The sequence below is a fragment of the Moschus berezovskii genome, chromosome 28 (assembly GCF_049115385.1).
Source record: "Moschus berezovskii isolate FMDL1 chromosome 28, NW_MosBer_1.0, whole genome shotgun sequence".
Taxonomy (NCBI): Eukaryota; Metazoa; Chordata; class Mammalia; order Artiodactyla; family Moschidae; genus Moschus; species Moschus berezovskii.
The window spans coordinates 30,618,831-30,638,723 of record NC_142487.1 but is presented as its reverse complement, the minus strand read 5'-3'; the positions used below and the strand labels follow the sequence as shown (position 1 = coordinate 30,638,723).

The following is a 19,893-nucleotide window of genomic DNA, read 5'->3' as shown; positions in this document are numbered from 1 at the left end:
CCGCTTCCGCAATGGGACTGTCTGGACGAGCCAGAACGTATCGCTTCAGTGTTCCTGTCGGTTGTGACTCGGATTCAGTGTTATTTTCACACGAGTTTCTGATTGTGCCAAAGTCTCCCTCACCCCTTTTGGGGAGGGATATACTGAGCAAGGTCCATGCCTCTGTTTTCATGAATATGGAGCCTTCCCTTTCTCTCCCTTTAATTGAACAAAATGTAAATCCTAGGGTATGGGCTGATGGAAAATCTGTGGGTCGAGCACAAAATGCTATTCCTGTAGTTGTCAAGCTCAAAGACCCGCACTTATTTCCACATAAAAAACAGCACCCACTGAAACCTGAGGTTAAGGAAGGGTTAAAACCCATCATTGAAAATTTAAAGAAACAGGGACTATTAATTCCCTGTACCAGTCTATGCAACACTCCTGGGTATAAAGAAATCAAATGGTAAATGGAGACTAGTTCAAGATTTACGAATAATAAATGAGGCTGTAGTTCCTTTACACCCCGTGGTGCCTAATCCTTATACTCTATTGTCTGAAATTCCTGAACGAGTCAAATATTTCTCAGTAATTGATTTGAAAGATGCCTTCTATTCAGTGCCTTTGGCAGAGGAAAGTTAATTTCTATTTGCCTTTGAAGACCCTACGCAGCCAGCTTCTCAGTTAACCTGGACAGTTTTTCCCCAGGGATTTCGTGACAGTCCACACTTGTTTGGACAAAGTTTGTCATGGGATCTACAAAACTTTAATGGCTCTGAAGCGGCGGTGTTACAATATGTAGATGACATTTTGCTCTGTGCTGAGACAGGAAGCTTGTTCACGAGCCTCAGAAGATTTCTTAAACTTTCTGGCAGGCTGCGGTTGCAAGGCATCAAGAGAAAAGGCTCAGCTTTGTCAACAATCTGTTAGATATCTGGGCCTAATCATATCAGAAGGGACTAGGGCCATAGGCCCTGAGAGAATTTAACCTATACTAAATAAAGGACAGAAACGGTATGGAACTAACAGAAGCAGAAGATATTAAGAAGAGGTGGCAGGAATACACAGAAGAACTGTACAAAAAAGATCTTCACGACCAAGATAGTCACGATAACGTGATCACTGACCTAGAGCCAGACATCTTGGAATGTGAAGTCAGGTGGGCCTTAGAAAGCATCACTACTAACAAAGCTAGTGGAGGTGATGGAATTCCAGTTGAGCTATTACAAGTCTTGAAAGATGATGCTGTGAAAGTGCTGCACTCAATATGCCAGCAGATTTGGAAAACTCAGCAGTGGCCACAGGACTGGAAGAGGTCAGTCTTCATTCCAATCCCAAAGAAAGGCAATGCCAAAGAATGCTCAAACTACCGGACAATTGCCCTCATCTCACACGCTAGCAAAGTCATGCTCAAAATTCTCCAAGCCAGGCTTCAGCAATATGTAAACCGTGAACTCCCAGATGTTCAAGCAGGTTTTAGAAAAGGCAGAGGCACCAGAGATCAAATTGCCAACATCCGCTGGATCATGGAGAAAGCAAGAGAGTTTCAAAAAAACATCTATTTCTGCTTCATCGACTATGCCAAACCCTTTGACTGTGTGGATCACAATAAACTGTGGAACATTCTGAAAGAGATGGGAATCCCAGACCACCTGACCTGCCTCTTGAGAAACCTGTATGCAGGTCAGGAAGCAACAGTTAGAACTGGACATGGAACAACAGACTGGTTCCAAATAGGGAAAGGAGTACGTCAAGGTTGTATATTGTCACCTTGCTTATTTAACTTATATGCAGAGTACATCATGAGAAACGCTGGGCTGGAAGAAGCACAAGCTGGAATCAAGATTGCTGGGAGAAATATCAATAACCTCAGATATGCAGATGACACTACCCTTATGGCAGAAAGTGAAGAGGAACTCAAAAGCCTCTTGATGAAAGTGAAAGAGGAGAGTGAAAAGGTTGGTTTGAAGCTCAACATTCAGAAAACAAAGATCATGGCATCTGGTCCCATCACTTCATGGGAAATAGATGGAAAAACAGTGGAAACAGTGTCAGACTTTGTTTTTTTGAGCTCCAAAATCACTGCAGATGCTGATTGCAGCCATGAAATTAAAAGACGATTGCTCCTTGGAAGGAAAGTTATGACCAACCTTGATAGTATATTAAAAAGCAGAGACATTACTTTGCCAACCAAGGTCCGTCTAGTCAAGGCAATGGTTTTTCCCGTGGTCATGTATGGATGTGAGAGTTGGACTGTGAAGAAGGCTGATCGCCGAAGAATCGATGCTTTTGAACTGTGGTGTTGGAGAAGACTCTTGAGAGTCCCTTATACTGCAAGGAGATCCAACCAGTCCATTCTAAAGGAGATCAATCCTGGATGTTCATTGGAGGGACTGATGCTAAAGCTGAAACTGCAATACTTTGGCCACCTCATGCGACGAGTTGACTCACTGGAAAAGACTCTGATGCTGGGAAAGGTTGGGGGCGGGAGGAGAAGGGGACGACGGAGAATGAGATGGCTGGATGGCATCACCGACTCTGTGGACATGAGTTTGAGTGTACTCCGGGAGTTGGTGATGGACAGGGAGGCCTGGCGTGCTGTGATTCATGGGGTCGCGGAAATTCGGACACGACTGAGCGACTGAACTGAACTGAACTGAAATCATCCCCTACCTATGACTTTAAGACAATTGAGAGGATTTTGGGGAATCACAGGTTACTGTCGCATTTGGATTCCGGGTTATGGGGAACTTGCCCAGCCTTTATATAAACTTATAGCTGAAACTCAGCAGGCCCAAACCGAGAAACTGGTTTGGTCTCCAGATACTCAAAAGGCTTTTAAGGTTCTTCAGACTGCTCTCCTGCAAGCTCCCGCTCTGAGCTTGCCCACAGGGTCAGATTTTAATTTGTTTGTCACTGAAAGAAAAGGTGTGGCCTTGGGAGTTTTGACACAACCCCGAGGGCCTCACCAGCAACCTATTGCTTATCTAAGTAGAGAATTAGATGTAATTTCACGGGGTGGCCCCACTGCCTAAGAGTAATTGCGGCAGCAGCTTTATTAGCACCTGAAGCTTTAAAAATAATTAATGGATGAAACTTTACTGTACTGACTTCTCATGATGTGAGTGGAATCTTAAATTTTAAAACTATTTGGATGACAGACAGTAGGTTTCTTAAATATCAGTCATTGTTGTTAGCAGGACCAGTAACTAAGCTTAAAGTTTGTGGAACTTTAAATCCTGCCACTTTCCTTCCTGAGAAGGAAAACGAAATGCCTGATCACGATTGTTCCCAATTCCTTACTTTGGACTATGCAGCTTGGGAGGATTTAACGGATACCCCATTATACAACCCTGACATGGAAATATTTACTGATGGCAGTTCTTTTGTTCGGGATGGAAACCGTAAAGCAGGTTCAGATCAGATCAGATCAGTCGCTCAGTCGTGTCCGACTCTCTGCGACCCCATGAATCACAGCACGCCAGGCCTCCCTGTCCATCACCAACTCCCGGAGTACACTCAAACTCATGTCCACAGAGTCGGTGATGCCATCCAGCCATCTCATTCTCCGTCGTCCCCTTCTCCTCCCGCCCCCAACATTTCCCAGCATCAGAGTCTTTTCCAGTGAGTCAACTCGTCGCATGAGGTGGCCAAAGTATTGCAGTTTCAGCTTTAGCATCAGTCCCTCCAATGAACATCCAGGACTGATCTCCTTTAGAATGGACTGGTTGGATCTCCTTGCAGTATAAGGGACTCTCAAGAGTCTTCTCCAACACCACAGTTCAAAAGCATCGATTCTTCGGCGATCAGCCTTCTTCACAGTCCAACTCTCACATCCATACATGACCACGGGAAAAACCATTGCCTTGACTAGACGGACCCTGGTTGGCAAAGTAATGTCTCTGCTTTTTAATATACCATCAAGGTTGGTCATAACTTTCCTTCCAAGGAGCAAGCGTCTTTTAATTTCATGGCTGCAATCAGCATCTGCAGTGATTTTGGAGCCCAAAAAAATAAAGTCTGACACTGTTTCCATTGTTTCCCCATCTATTTCCCATGAAGTGATGAGACCAGATGCCATGATCTTCGTTTTCTGAATGTTGAGCTTCAAGCCAACATTTTCACTCTCCTCTTTCGCTTTCATCAAGAGGCCTTTGAGTTCCTCTTCACTTTCTGCCAGAAGGGTGGTGTCATCTGCATATCTGAGGTTATTGATATTTCTCCCAGCAATCTTGATTCCAGCTTGTGCTTCTTCCAGCCCAGCGTTCCTCATGATGTACTCTGCATATAAGTTAAATAAGCAAGGTGACAATATACAACCTTGACGTACTCCTTTCCCTATTTGGAACCAGTCTGTTGTTCCATGTACAGTTCTAACTGTTGCTTCCTGACCTGCATACAGGTTTCTCAAGAGGCAGGTCAGGTGGTCTGGGATTCCCATCTCTTTCAGAATGTTCCACAGTTTATTGTGATCGACACAGTCAAAGGCTTTGGCATAGTCAATGAAGCAGAAATAGATGTTTTTCTGGAACTCTCTTGCTTTCTCCATGATCCAGTGGATGTTGGCAATTTGATCTCTGGTGCCTCTGCCTTTTCTAAAACCTGCTTGAACATCTGGGAGTTCACGGTTCACATACTGCTGAAGCCTGGCTTGGAGAATTTTGAGCATGACTTTGCTAGCGTGTGAGATGAGTGCAATTGTGCGGTAGTTTGAGCATTCTTTGGCATTGCCTTTCTTTGGGATTGGAATGAAGACTGACCTCTTCCAGTCCTGTGGCCACTGCTGAGTTTTCCAAATCTGCTGGCATATTGAGTGCAGCACTTTCACAGCATCATCTTTCAAGACTTGAAATAGCTCCACTGGAATTCCATCACCTCCACTAGCTTTGTTAGTAGTGATGCTTTCTAAGGCCCACTTGACTTCACATTCCAAGATGTCTGGCTCTAGGTCAGTGATCACGTTATCGTGACTATCTTGGTCGTGAAGATCTTTTTTGTACAGTTCTTCTGTGTATTCCTGCCACCTCTTCTTAATATCTTCTGCTTCTGTTAGGTCCATACCATTTCTGTCCTTTATCGAGCCCATGTTTGCATGAAATGTTCCCTTGGAATCTCTAATTTTCTTGAAGAGGTCTCTTCTTTTTCCTATTCTGTTGTTTTTCTCTATTTCTTTGCATTGATCACTGAGGAAGTCTTTCTTATCTCTCCTTGCTATTCTTTGGAACTCTGCATTCAGATGCTTGTATCTTTCCTTTTCTCCTTTGCTTTTCGCCTCTCTTCTTTTCACAGCTATTTGTAAGGCCTCCTCAGACAGCCATTTCGCTCTTTTGCATTTCTTTTCCATGGGGATGATCTTGGTCCCTGTCTCCTGTACAATGTCACGAACCTCTGTCCAGAGTTCATCAGGCACTGTATCAATCAGATCTAGTCCCTTCAATCTATTTCTCACGTCCACTGTATAATCATAAGGGATTTGATTGAGGTCATATATGAATGGTCTAGTGGTTTTCCCTACTTTCTTCAATTTAAGTCTGAATTTCGCAATAAGGAGTTCATGATCTGAGCCACAGTCAGCTCCTGGTCTTGTTTTCGCTAACTGTATACAGCTTCTCCATCTTTGGTTGCAAAGAATATAATCAATCTGATTTCGGTGTTGACCATCTGGTGATGTCCATGTGTAGAGTCTTCTCTTGTGTTGTTGGAAGAGGGTGTTTGCTATGACCAGTGCATTCTCTTGACAAAATTCTATGAGCCTTTGCCCTGCTTCATTCCGTGCTCCAAGGCCAAATTTGCCTGTTACTCCAGGTGTTTCTTGACTTCCTACTTTTGCATTCCAGTCCCCTATAATGAAAAGGACATCTTTTTTGGGTGTTAGTTCTAAAAGGTCTTGTAGGTCTTCATAGAACCGATTAACTTCGGCTTCTTCAGCATTACTGATTGGGGCATAGGCCTGGATTACTGTAATATTGAATGGTTTGCCTTGGAAACGAACAGAAATCATTCTGTCATTTTTAAGATTGCATCCAAGTACTGCATTTCGGACTCTTTGGTTGACCATGATGGCTACTCCATTTCTTCTAAGGGATTCCTGCCCACAGTAGTAGATATAATGGTCATCCGAGTTAAATTCACCCATTCCAGTCCATTTTAATTCACTGATTCCTAGAATGTCGACGTTCACTCTTGCCATCTCCTGTTTGACCACTTCCAATTTGCCTTGATTCATGGACCTAACATTCCAGGTTCCTATGCAATATTGCTCTTTACAGCACCGGACCTTGCTTCTATCCCCAGTCACATCCACAACTGGGTATTGGTTTTGCTTTTGCTCCATCCCTTTATTCCTTCTATAGTTATTTCTCCACTGAGCTCCAGTAGCATACTGGGCACCTACCGACCTGGGGAATTCCTCATTCAGTATCCTATTATTTTGCCCTTTGTTACTGTTCATGGGGTTCTCAAGGCAAGTATACTGAAGTGGTTTGCCATTCCCTTCTCCAGTGGGCCACATTCGGCTGTGGTCCATGTGATCAGATCGGCTAGTTTCCTGTGATTATGATTTCAGTTTGTCTGCCCTCTAATGCCCCCTAGCAATACCTACCGTCTTATTTGGGTTTCTCTTGGCTGAACAGGTTTTAGAGGCAAAATTTCTCCTTCAGGGAACCACTGCTCAGTTAGCAGAGCTTGTGGCTCTGACCCGAGCTCTAGAGTTAAGCAAAGGGCAGCGAGTACATATCTACACTGATTCTAAGTATGCTTATTTGACTTTACATGCTCATGCTGCAATATGGAAAGAAAGACAGTTTAAAACAGCAACAGGAGAACCTATTAAGCATTTCAGAGAGCTCGAGAGACTTTTAACTGCTATATATTGTCCTAAAGAAGTAGCTGTTATGCATTGCAAAGGGCACAGCAGGGATGGGAGTAAAGTAGCTGAAGGTAACCAGTTGGCTGACTGTCAAGCCAGAAAAGCAGCACTTTACTAAACCCCTTCACTATAAACTCCTTTGATCCGGACAGGTCCTGTGGAACAGGAAAAACCACAATATACTGGGGAAGAATTAGAAAGATATGAGAAGAGAGGAGCAAAGATTACTGATAAAGGATGGTTACAGTCCGAGGATGGACGATTAATCATTCCTGAAAGTGCTCAATGGAAAATTCTTAAAGGTTTACACCAGAGCTTTCATTTGGGTGCAGAGAGTACTTACCAGATGGCTTTTCGTTTGTTTGAAGGAAAAAATGTAATGAAAACTTTAAAGAACATTATCAAAAGGTGTGAAGTTTGTCAGAAAAATAACCCAAAGACTGAAAAGCTAGCGAAATCTGGAATACAACGAAGTGGGAAGTATCCTGGAGAGGACTGGGAAATAGATTTTTACTCATATGCCAAAAGCTAACGGATATTCTTGCTTACAAGTTTGGGTAGATACTTTTACTGGATGGATTGAAGCTTTACCATTTGGTAGTGAACAAGCTAAGGAGGTTATAAAGATTTTAATCCATGAAATTATTCCCAGGTTTGGACTGCCACGGAGCCTTCAGAGTGACAATGGCTCTGCCTTTAAAGCTGCTGTAACTCAGGGCATAAAGCTGCTGTAACTCAGGGCATAAAGCTGCTGTAACTCAGGGCATATCTAAAGCTCTAGGAATAGAATATAGAATATCACTTACACTGTTCCTGGAGACCCCAATCCTCAGGAAAGGTTGAAGAAACTAATGACATTATCAAAAGGCATCTGCGCAAATTAACTCAAGAGACGCAGGACAATTGGATTAAAGTGCTACCCATAGCTTTTAATGAGGGCTTGAACTGCTCCCAAAAAGGAGGGACTATCCCCCTTTGAATGTATTTAGGGAAGGCCTTTGTTACGCACAGACATTGTTATAGACACCGAAGCATTAGAACTAATTATGTAACTCAACTCTCAGCTTTTCAACAGGCATTAACAGAACTCCGGGAGACGGGAGACGACTCCTGACCCAGCTTCTGAGTCAAGCAAGCCTCTATTTGACCCGGGAATCGAGGTCCTCATAAAAACATTGGGATCTGGGGGCCCATCCCTCGAGCCCCTCTGGGAAGGCCCTTATCAGGTTATTCTTTCTTCTCCCACACCTGTCAAAGTGCCAGGAATTGATTCTTGGGTACATCACACTTGAGTTAAGAGGTGGCACCCTGACCAGAACTAAGTGATGTCATTTTATGTCTTTACTTTCTATGCTCTGACTTTGTACTTTTCAGGTGGGCCTGATAACCTGTGTGAGCCTATTTCTGCTGACTCCAAAAATCCTGGGTCTGCTATTTGATCCTTAAGACAATGCGTTCCTGTCCTGGGCTCACTCCTACGCTGCATTCCACAATCGGTCTAACTGCTGGGTCTGCGGAGGGCTCCCCTCTTCATCAGTGGAAGGCTTCCCGTGGTGGACATCTCCATTTCAAGGAAAAGACTTTCTGCGAGTCTGCGGATACCTTCGACAAAAATTGTATGTGATGCCTCTTCTTCATCTGATGACATCTAACAACCCTAAAATGGACTGGTGCAACACTTTGTACTTTAACTATGGACATAACGTGACTTTTAGTTTTGATTTTAACTTGTTTTAATGACTATTTTGCCTTGCATCTGTAACTGTGTAACTGGATTTGTTTCTAGTCGCGTGAAAGATTTTAAGTTACAAATCGTTGCTCAAACTCCTGCTACTGCTGCAGATTCCTCCAACTACTATTTGGGGCCCCTGGATCAGATATCCTCAGTATGAGGATTAGGAGAATATGTTGCCTCACCAATTTAAGGACAACGCCCATTGTCAGCTCGGAGACAGTAATGGAACAAAAACGACGCCGCTTTTCCCTAGGCAACATAATTCTCCTAAAAGAAAAGGGGGGAATGAGAGGGTAAGAGGCAGGAAGGCCAGGGGTCTCCCAACGGAGGAAATAGCCTGCAAGTATCAGACATTTTTATCCCTCATGCGACGAGTTGACTCACTGGAAAATTCTGATGCTAGGAGGGATTGGGAGTAGGAGGAAACGGGGACGACAGAGAATGAGATTGCTGGATGGCATCACCGACTCGATGGACATGAGTTTGAGTGAACTCCGGGAGTTGGTGATGGACAGGGAGGCCTGGTGAGCTGTGGTTCATGGGGTCGCAGAGTCAGACACGACTAAGCCCCTGAACTGAACTGAAGCGGCAGGAGGAAACAAACTAGTGATATTTTTTTCTTCTCTATACAAATTTAAAAGGAAGTTTCTCTTAAAATACTGTGTTGCCATAATGGCACCTGGTTTCACCTGAAGCTAACTATTCTCAAATCTTGAGTTAACCAATGCACTTTTCTTATGGAAATGTTGGTCTTAAGCTATGTTAATATACTACACATTTGCCCCAGACTCTGTCTTCAAGTCGGTTCTGCTAAATGGCTCAGAACCTACTTGACAAACCTGTATGTTATACTCAGATATCGTTCCCTTATATCTATGTAAAACTAAACTATTTGTATGGTAATCTGCCCTTCTATAGGATTTCAAGTTAATCATTTTATGGCCCAGGATGAATCGTCCTGTGTCAAAATTATCCCAAAATGCATGTTGTGGGTGAGGGGCCTGGTGCCATTCTGAGCCTTAAGACATTCCTTTCTTTCATTAACAGACTGCTAGTGACTATAACATCCAGCTGAAGACTAACAGGGGGGTACTCTTTTTGCCCCCTTCCGATGTTTATGTCAGAAGCTTTCTCTATCTCCTTTATACTTTAATAAAACTTTATTACACAAAAACTCTGAGTGATCAAGCCTCGTCTCTGGCCCCAGAGGCCAAGATCCCGGTATTTTTGAGTCATTCCACAAGAACGTTTCGCCCTGACACTGTCAATAATAATGACCTGACTTTTCCCCTAAGTAACACCCTGATTTTGTCACTAACTAATTCCCTGACACTGGTTCTAACTACAGCCCTGACACTGGTCCTATTGAAAGCCCTGAGATATCCCTAAGGAACAACCTTACCTGAAGCCTTGACACTGTCCCTAGCTTAGGTCTTGGTCCCTTATAGTTTATGCTGTCACCAAATATCCCTCTGATTCTGTCCATAACCAAGGCCCTGAATATGTCCCTGATAAAGTCTGCGAAGTGTCCCTAATGAACAGCCTTAACTGACTCTTGCTAAGGCCATCAAGTTATCTCTGAAATCCTGACACTGTTTCTAAGGCCCTGATGCTGGCTCTAACGAATGGCCTGATACGGATCCTTACACAGGAGTTGTCCCAGGCTGCTGGACAGCTTTCTGTTTTCTCCATCTCTCGCCAGCTGCCTGCCATTGGCCAATCTAAGATTCTGTGATGCAGTGGTCCCACATAGGATATGCCTGAGGAGGCTTACCTACCGGAGGACAGTCATGGCCATTCCACCCTCCAAGAAACAGTGGCTCATGGTGGGAATCTCTCAGGCAGTGTCTGACCTCAGGTTCTGTGTCCCTATTTGTTGTAAAACCCGTGGAGTTACTTGTCACATTTTTAAATGGATCGCCCCCTTAGCATATTTATAAGATAAATTTTGACTGATTTAAAATTCAGGAACAACATTATTAGAATGAGCAGAACGACAAAGGATGCCCCCAGTGATCTATTACTTGGAGGGTTTTACAGTTCTCATGAGAAAACACTCACTCTTGTCACCCTCGAGGCATCAGCACGAGGTAGGAATCATCTGCATTCTTTATTTATCCCTATGAATCTTTCAGAACCTGTCTTTCAGGAGAAATCTGGGCTCTTCAGGAACAGTGAGTGGCAATGTCACATAACTCACAGAAAAGCAAGAGAAAAAGAGAGGGTGAGGAGATGAGACTTCTTGATGGATAAGCAGGGGCGTCCACGTTCAAAGTCAACCTGTGAGTCTGAGTTAGTATCCAGTGAAAGCAAGGACCACCAGGACCTGGCCCCACTGGCCTCGTCACCTGGTGCGGGGACTGGAGACACTCGACCTGACCTGGCCACTTTCAGAGAGAGAAAGAAGGTGGGAGAACACCACGGGGGCCACACTGGAAAAGGTCACTGCTACGAAGTAAGATGCACTTTTCAAGACAGTGAAGGATGATCCCTTGGTTCTCAAAGATTTGCAAAGATTCTGTGTTCTTCTGGAGACATGTTGAAGCCTCCAGTCTTTGAGGGCAGTGATGAGAAGGAACGGGGCTCAAAACCATCCTGCACTCACTCCTTGAGGGTGTTGAGGATGACCAGTGTCCAGCCCAAGGGTGCTGTGGGGCCTGAAACCTCCTTATCACTTGGGACAGGAGGGGCCCCACGGGCACCCCACTGGGCCAGCGGGGTCTCGGCTTGTAGGCTACAGTCCTTTATCAGGTACGATATTTGCATACATCTTGTGCCATTTTGGATGGCGGATCTTTTCCCTGACTCCGTTTGTGTACAACTTCTGTTGTGAAGAAGTCTGATTTGTCTCTTTTTCCTCTGTTTTTTGTGGTTTTTGTAGCAGATCTAAGAAATCATGGCCAAATCCAATGTCAAGTTTTCCTCATATGTTTTCTTACATGGGGTAAGAATTTTGATTCTTACATCTAGGCCTTTGAGCCATTTTGAGTTGATTTTGTATAGTGAGGGAAGTAGGGGTCCAACTTTGTTCTTTTGCATGTGGGATCTGGTTGTCCCAGCACCTGTACTAATTGTTGGGGAAAAATATTTGCAAACAATGCCACCGAAAAGGTCTGATTTCCAAAATGCACAAACAACACATGCATCTCAAAAAGAAACATTTTTAAATGGGCAGGTCTAAATAGGCATTTCTCCAAAGAAGACATAGAGATGATCAACAGGCACATAAAAAGACACTTCACGCTACTAATCATTAGAGCAATGCAAATCAAAACCACAGTGAGGTATCGCCTCATAGTTGTCAGAATGGCATCGATAAAATGTCTACAAATAACAAATGCTGGTGAGCTGGTGGGGAAAACGAAATCTCCTACACTGTGGGTGGAAACTGATGCAGCCACTGTGGTAAACAGTATGGAGGATACTCAAAAAACTAAAAAGTTGCCATATGAATTAGCAATCCCACTCCTGGGCATATATCCAGACAAAGCTATTATTCGAAAAGACACATTCACCACTCTGTTCACAGCAGCACTATTCACAACAGCAAAGATGCGAAACTACCTGTCCAACAACTGACGAATGGATAAAAATGTATGTGTGTGGCTGTGGTGTGTGTGTATGTGTATATATATATATATATACACACACACAGTCCATGGGGTTGCAAAGAGTCGGACACGACTGAGCGACTCCACTTCACTTTATATATACATTTAAGTATCTCCCATGGACACACGAGGTACACACACTATTTAACTTATTTGTGCAGCTACATGAAAGTAATTAATATCACAAAACTGCAAACTTAAAATGAATTAAATGCCTAATGTCACGTTTTGTATTTTTAATGACAATGAGAAAAAAAGTGCAGTGGTCATAATTGTTACAACATAAATGAATATTAAAAACATCCTTAGTGAGAAAAGTCATACCATAAAAGGCTACCCAGATCCCATACTCATCTTGTCTGTTTAAATCCATCAAGGCTGTCCTAATAAGAGGGAAACTCAGTACTGGTTCCAGGAAAAGAAAACTGGATCAGGATGGATAAAGGTTTCTTCACACAGTTGGGGCAGCAGGTGAAAGTGGAAGTGGGCCTGTGTATTAAACTATGACACAGAACTCACGATTTCCTCATGGGGGGCTAGGTGTTGGTTCCTCAGGAGAGTGTCACTGTTTTGGGTAAAACACACTGAACATTTTGTGTGAATTTGCAAATATGAGTACTTTTTGCCATTATTAAAAGCTTTCTGTACATTTTAAAATTAGTGGAAAGTGAGTTACTTTTCAAAACAACCATGACAATGCCACTCAAAACATCAGATAAGACAGGCATCAGACTTTGTATTAGAGGCCAAGACTTACCAGACAAAGTTCAACCAAAGTTGTGACACTTATTTCCCTTGTAGGAGTCCATATGGTATTAGTATTAAGAGGCATCGTGGGAAGAGGGTGTTAGTAGCCACTAAGTCGTGGGTCCTGTGGATGATCTGGATTGTAGGAGAAACAGTGAGATTTTAGTTTCACAATCTTTTACATTATTTAAAAGATAAATTCAGCACAAAAAAATGGAATACACACAAATCAATTTTGTTTCTATACATGAATAACAAACTATCAAAAAGAATAAGAAAACAATCCCATTCACAATTCAAGAAAAAAAACTAGGAATAAATTTAACTAAAGACATAAAAGACCTATAATCAGAAAACTATAGGGCATTGATAAAGAAATTGAAAACTTTCTGAAAAATATCCTATGCTCATGCATCAGGAAAAATATTTTTAAAATATTTTCTACTGAGCCCAAGAGCCTAGAAGCCCTTGCGCCACAGCAAGAGAGGCCACTTCCAAGGGAGGCCCACATACTGTAACTAGGAGTAGCCCCATGACCACAACTAGAAAAAGCCCATGCACAACAAAGACCCAGTGCAGCTAAAAATAAAAATAAAACAAAAAATAACTTAAAAAAAAGCCTATCAACAAAAGAAAAAATACTGTAGACTTTATAAAATTAAAAATTTATACTTTATGGAAGGCCTTATTCAGAAAACCAAAAGACAAAGCACATACTGTATGTATGCTCAGTTACTTCACTCACGTCTGACTCTTTGTGACCCTATGAACTGTAACCTGCCAGGCTCCTCTGTCCGTGGGATTCTCCAGGCAAGAATACTGGAGTGGGTTGCCACACCCTCCTCCAGGGGATCCTCCCAGCCAAGGGGTCAGACCCGCATATCTTAAGTCTCCTGTATTTGCAAGTGGGTTCTTTACCACTAGTGCCATTTCCAAAACACATTTATCTGAAAAAGGATCTGACTCAAATTATACCAAACGACCTCTTTAAAATTTGGTAAATATTGAAATATACACTTGGCCAAAGAAGATAGATAGTAAATAAGCATACAAGAGTACACTCAGTTGCTGGTGGAATGCGTGTCCAGTCAACTTTGGAAGACAGTTTGGCACTTTTCTCCAAATCTAAACAGTCTCAACTCAGGATCCAAGAAGTGTATCTCTTGTATTTAGACAAGTGCTTAGCAGAACTGTGAAATAAAAACTAGCATCAAGTAGTGTACGAGAGCTCTATTCATGATAGCTAAACACTTAAAGATATCAGGATGTCCTTCCGCAGATGCATTAATAAGTAACTCAGGACACAGACATGTCACAGGGAGGATGGTACAGCACAGCCAAAACATGCGCCTCTGACAAAAGGGTGATTCTGGACGGATTAGTTTAAAAACAGCAGCACCAGGAGAATCCTGGAAAACCAAGGAGAAGTGCCATTTTATGAAGCAGATTTCCATTTATTAAGGATATCTCCATCGGTAAGGGTGTGTCCCTCTCTGGGACAGGAATTGGATGATGACATCTCCAGATGGTCAACACCAAAATCAGATCAATTATATTCTTTGCAGCCAAAGATGGAGAAGCTCTATTTTTTTTTTTTATTTCTAAAAAAGAAATTTATTAAAAAAGCACAAATGCAAAGAAATGAACAGAGGAAAATGTATGCGTCGAACCTGGACTGGTCACTTATGATAATATACATGCTACAATTCCATTCTCCCCAGTCATTCCACCTTCACCCTCTCCCACAGAGTCCCAAAGACTGTTCTAAATGCCTATGTCTCTTTTGCAGTCTCTTATACAGGGTTCAGGTTACCATTTTTCTAAATTCCATATATATGCGTTAATATACAGTATTGATGTTCTTCTTTCTGGCTTACTTCACTCTGTATAATTGGCTCCAATTTCATCCACCTCATTAAAACTGATTCAAATGCATTCTTTTTGATGGCTGAGAAATACTCCATTGTGTATATGTACCAAAGCTTTCTTATCCATTCATCTACAGATGGACATCTAGGTTGCTTCCATGTCCTGGCTATTATAAACAGTGCTGCAATGAACATTGGAGTACATGTGTCTCTTTCAATTCTGGTTTCCTCGGTATGTATGCCCAGGAGTGCGATCGCTGGATCATATGGCAGTTCTATTTCCAGTTTTCTGAGGAATCTCCACACTGTTCTCCATAGTGGCTGTACTAGTTTGCATTCCCACCAACAGTGTAAGAGGGTTCCCTTCTCTCCACACCCTCTCCAGCACTTATTGCATGTAGACTTTTGGATAGCAGCCATTCTGACTGGTGTGAAATGGTATCTCATTGTGGTTTTGATTTGCATTTCTCTGATGATGAGGGATGTTGAGCATTTTTTCATGTGTATATTAGCCATCTTTATGTCTTCTTTGGAGAAATGTCTGTTTAGTTCTTTGGCCCATTTTTTGATTGGGTCACTTAGTTTTCTGGAATTAAGCTGCAGGAGCTGCTTGTATAATTTGGAGATTAATCCTTTATCATTTGCTTCATTTGCTATTATTTTCTCCCATTCTGAAGGCTGTCTTCTCACCTTGCTTAGAGTTTCCGGAGAAGCTCTATAGAGTCAGCAAAAAAAAAAGAATGGGAGCTGATTGGAGCCCAGATCATGAACTCCTTACTACAAAATTTAGACTTAAATTGAAAAAAGTAGGGGAGATCACTAGACCATTCAGGTATGACCTACATCAAATCCCTTATGACTACCCAGTGGAAGTGACAAACAGATTTAAGGAATTAGATCTGATAGACAGAGTGCCTGAAGAACTATGAATGGAAGTTCGTGACATTGTACAGGAGGCAGTGATCAAGACCACCCCCAAGAAGAAGAAATGGAAAAAGGCGAAATGGTTGTCTGAGGCGGAATTACAAATAGCTAAGGAAAGCAGAGAAGCTAAAGGCAAAGGAGAAAGGAAAGATATACCCAATGGAATGCAGAGTTCCAAAGAATAGCAAGGAGAGATAAGAAAGCCTTCCTCAGTGATCAATGCAAAGAAATAGAGGAAAACAATAGAATGGGAAAGACTAGAGCCCTCTTCAAGAAAATAAGAGATACCAAGGGAACATTTCATGCAAAGATGGGCACCATAAAGGACAGAAATGGTATGGACCTAACAGAAGCAGAAGATATTAAGAATACACAGAACTATACAAAAAATGATCTTCATGACCTAGATAACTACAATGGTGTGATCACTCACCTAGAGCCAGACATCTGGAAATGAAGTCAAGGAAGCCTTAGGAAACATAACTACAAACAAAGTTACAGGAGGTGATGCAATTCCGATTGAGCTATTTCAAATCCTAAAAGATGATGCTATGAAAGTGCTGGACTGTATATGCTAGCAGATTTGAAAAACTCAGTAGTGGCCACGGGACTAGAAAAGTTCAGTTTTCATTTCAATCCCAAAGAAGGGCAATGCCAAAGAATGTTCAAGTAAGTAAGTAAGTAAGAAAGTGTTAGTCGTTCAGTCGTGCCCGACTCTTTGTGACCCCATGGACTGAAGCCCACCAGGCTCCTCTGTCCATGAGATTTTCCAGGCAAAGATACTGGAGTGGGTTGCCATTTCCTTCTCCAGGGGATCTTCCCAACCTATGTTCAAACTACCGTACAATTGCACTCATCCTACACACTAGCAAAGTAATGCTCAAAATTATTTAAGCCAGGCTTATACATTATGTGAACCATGAATGTCCAGATGTTCAAGCTGGATTTAGAAAAGGAAGATGAACCAGAGATCTAATTGCCAACATCCGCTGGATCATAGAAAAAAATAACAGAATTCCAGAAAATAATCTACTTCTGCTTTATTGATTATGCCAAAGCCTTTGACTTGTAGGTCACAACAAACTGTGGAAAATTCTTGAACAGATGGAAATACCAGACCACCTGACCTGCCTCCTGAGAAATATGTATGGAGGTCAAGAAGCAACAGTGAGAATCGGACAAGGAACAAGGGACTGGTTCCAAATCGGGAAAGGAGTACATCAAGACTGTATATCGTTACCCTGTTTATTTAACTTATATGTAGAGTACATTATGTGAAATGCTGGGCTGGATGAAAGACAAGCCAGAATCAAGATTGCTGGGAGAAATATCAATAACCTCAGATATGCAGATGACACAACCTTTATGGCAGAAAGTGAAGAGGAACTGAAGAGCCTTTTGATGAAAGTGAAAGAGGAGAGTGAAAAGTAGGCTTAAAACTTAACATTCAGAAAACTAAAATCATGTCATCTGGTACCATCACTTCATGGGAAATAGATGGGGAAACAATGGAAACAGTGAGAGACTTTATATTGGGGGGCTCCAAAATTACTGCACATGGTGACTGCAGCCATGAAATTCAAAGACACTTGCTCCTTGGAAGAAAAGTTATGACCAACCTAGATAGCATATTAAAAAGCAGAGACATTATTTTGCCAACAAAGGTCTGCCTAGTCAAAGCTATGGTTTTTCCAGTAGTCATGGATGGATGTGATAGTTGGACTATAAAGAAAGCTGAGCGCTGAAGAATTGATGCTTTTGAACTGTGGTGTTGGAGAAGACTCTTGAGAGTCCCCTGGACTGCAAGGAGATCCAACCAGTCCATCCGAAAGGAAACCAGTCCTGAGTATTCATTGGAAGGACAGAAGCTAAAGCTGAAACTCCAACACATTGGCCACCTGATGTGAAGAATTGATTCATCTGAAAAAACCCGGATGCTGGGAAAGATTGAAGGCAGGAGAAGGGGACAACAGAGGATCAGATGGTTGGATGGCATCACTGATTCGATGGACATGAGTTTGAGCCAGCTCTGGCAGTTGGTGATGGACAGGGAAGTCTGGTGTGCTGCAGTCCATGGGGTTGTAAACAGTTGTTCTCCACTGAGTGATTGAACTGAACTGAACTTGCACCATTTCAGGAAGTGACTCAGTTTTCCCTGGTATCTTTCAAGTATACACGAATGCGTGGCATATATTAAACCTTCGACTGTTTTTCTCCAGTTCATCTCCCTTTCATTATGAGGATCTCAATGAAGAACATCGAAGGGTAGAGAGAAAACTATCTTTCCTCTAATATAACGCAACACAATAGTATTCAGAGATACAAAGGAAAGAACCACCAACCCATTTATTTAAAAAGCATGAATCTAACACATTACTAAGTGAAGGAATCCAGCCTCAAGTGCTACACACTGTACAAACTTATAAGACATTCTAGAAAAGGCTAAACAGACATGATAAATAGTTTATGGAACATGTGGTTGAAATATTTCATATGGTATTGTAGTGATGAACACCTGTCACTATGCATTTGTCTAAGCACATATATTTTTGTTTTTAGAGCTCAACAAGTAAATTATTACCTATTCAAATTTATTTATTTATGTTATGGGAGTGTCAAAGACTGGAATGCAGAATTTAACAAAGAATCTAACTGATTGAGAAATATATGAAAAACTTCAGGACTTCCCTGGTGGCCCAGTGATTAAGACTCCACATTGCCAATGCAGGAAAGGTGGGTTCAATTCATGGTCAGGGACCTAAAATCCCACATGCCATATAGCACAGCTAAGAGATATTTCTGAAAAAGAAAAAACCCACTCTTAGTGGTAGGACAAAATGAGCTGACCTAAGTTCACTGTGGCAATGAATGGAATCGGCAGGCCAAAGGCAAAATGTACCATGCATAAACAATGGACTCTGTAAGTTCTTTCCTATGGGAGGTTGTAGCTAACAGGACTGAAACTACTTTATCAGTCATCGAATGGAACAAGCACTGAATTTGATAAATGACAAGTAGCAGAAGCCAGGTTTCTTACCACAGGAGAGGGAAGTTACAGGCAGACAAAGGGAGAAGGTTACAATACCTGTGTCATAACAGATCAAGTTGGAGACATAATTATAAACTATCTTTAGCCTAATACAGAAACACATAGCTCCCTGTGAAAATCTTCATAACTGTGTGTATGCATAGTCTTGGATAAATGCATAAGTATTTTCATGCATTGTCTACTGAGAATAGTAAGTTCCCACATGCAAGGTTTTGTTACCATTCTCTAATAAAAAGGAACAAGGGCTCTTTAAATATGTGGCTGATACTAGGACTGAGAAAGTAAATATGTAAAGCAAGATAATCTTAAAATATGAGAAACAAGTAGCAAAAACCCCACAAAAGCTGAATTATGTAAAATAAAAACAGGAGAGCATGGAAAAGGCAATAGCCAAAGCAGGAATAAAACTAAGCAGTTTAATAACGTAGTGCTGGATTATAACCAAAAGTTTAAAATAATTTTCATGTGTCCAAACTGGTTTTTTTTAAAAAAAGTTACATAGGTTTTAGAGTAGTGTTGAATAAATATCTCTATGCAGAAAGAGTCTAAACAATTGATACAGACACTCAGCTGTCCATCAACTATGTGAGCTAACTTCCCTCTCCTCAAGTGTGGGTCCTGCATTATGACTTCCTCCTTAATAAGGCACACAGGATGAACATGGGGAAAATCAACAATAAAGACAAATAACAAATGTTGGCAAAAATGTACAGAAATTGGAACTCAAACTTTACTTGTGGAGATGTAAAATGGTGCAATCAATGTGTGTAAAACTTCAGCATTTTCTCAAAAATATAGAAATGTAACTATCATATGTTTTGGAAGCTCCACTCCTAGACTAACATAAAAAGAATTTAAAACAGATGTTCAAATATAAAGCTGTACACCAGTATTCATAGCAGCACAGTTCTCAACAGCTCAAGGTAAAAACAATGAAAATGTCCACCAACAGGTGAATGAATAAGCAAAATAAGGTAGATCCATCCACAAGATGCATTACTCTGCCATAGAAAGGAATATAGTAATATATGTCATATAGTAAATTAGAGCAAAGCTGCAGAAAACAGTAGGGGGCTCCTCAAACACAAACACAGAGTTAACATCAGTTCAGT

The 19,893-nt window shown here is 41.7% G+C and overlaps 1 long non-coding RNA gene across 1 annotated transcript in view; it reads right to left on the bottom strand.

The window, feature by feature from the left end:
• The window catches only part of LOC148773594 (uncharacterized), a 46,354-nt gene that overhangs the window by 9,062 nt on the left and 17,399 nt on the right, over positions 1–19,893 (bottom strand). The window contains exon 3 of the long non-coding RNA XR_016036693.1: positions 12,951–13,075. This is a non-coding gene — a long non-coding RNA (uncharacterized LOC148773594). The remainder of the gene's footprint in view (positions 1–12,950; positions 13,076–19,893) is intronic.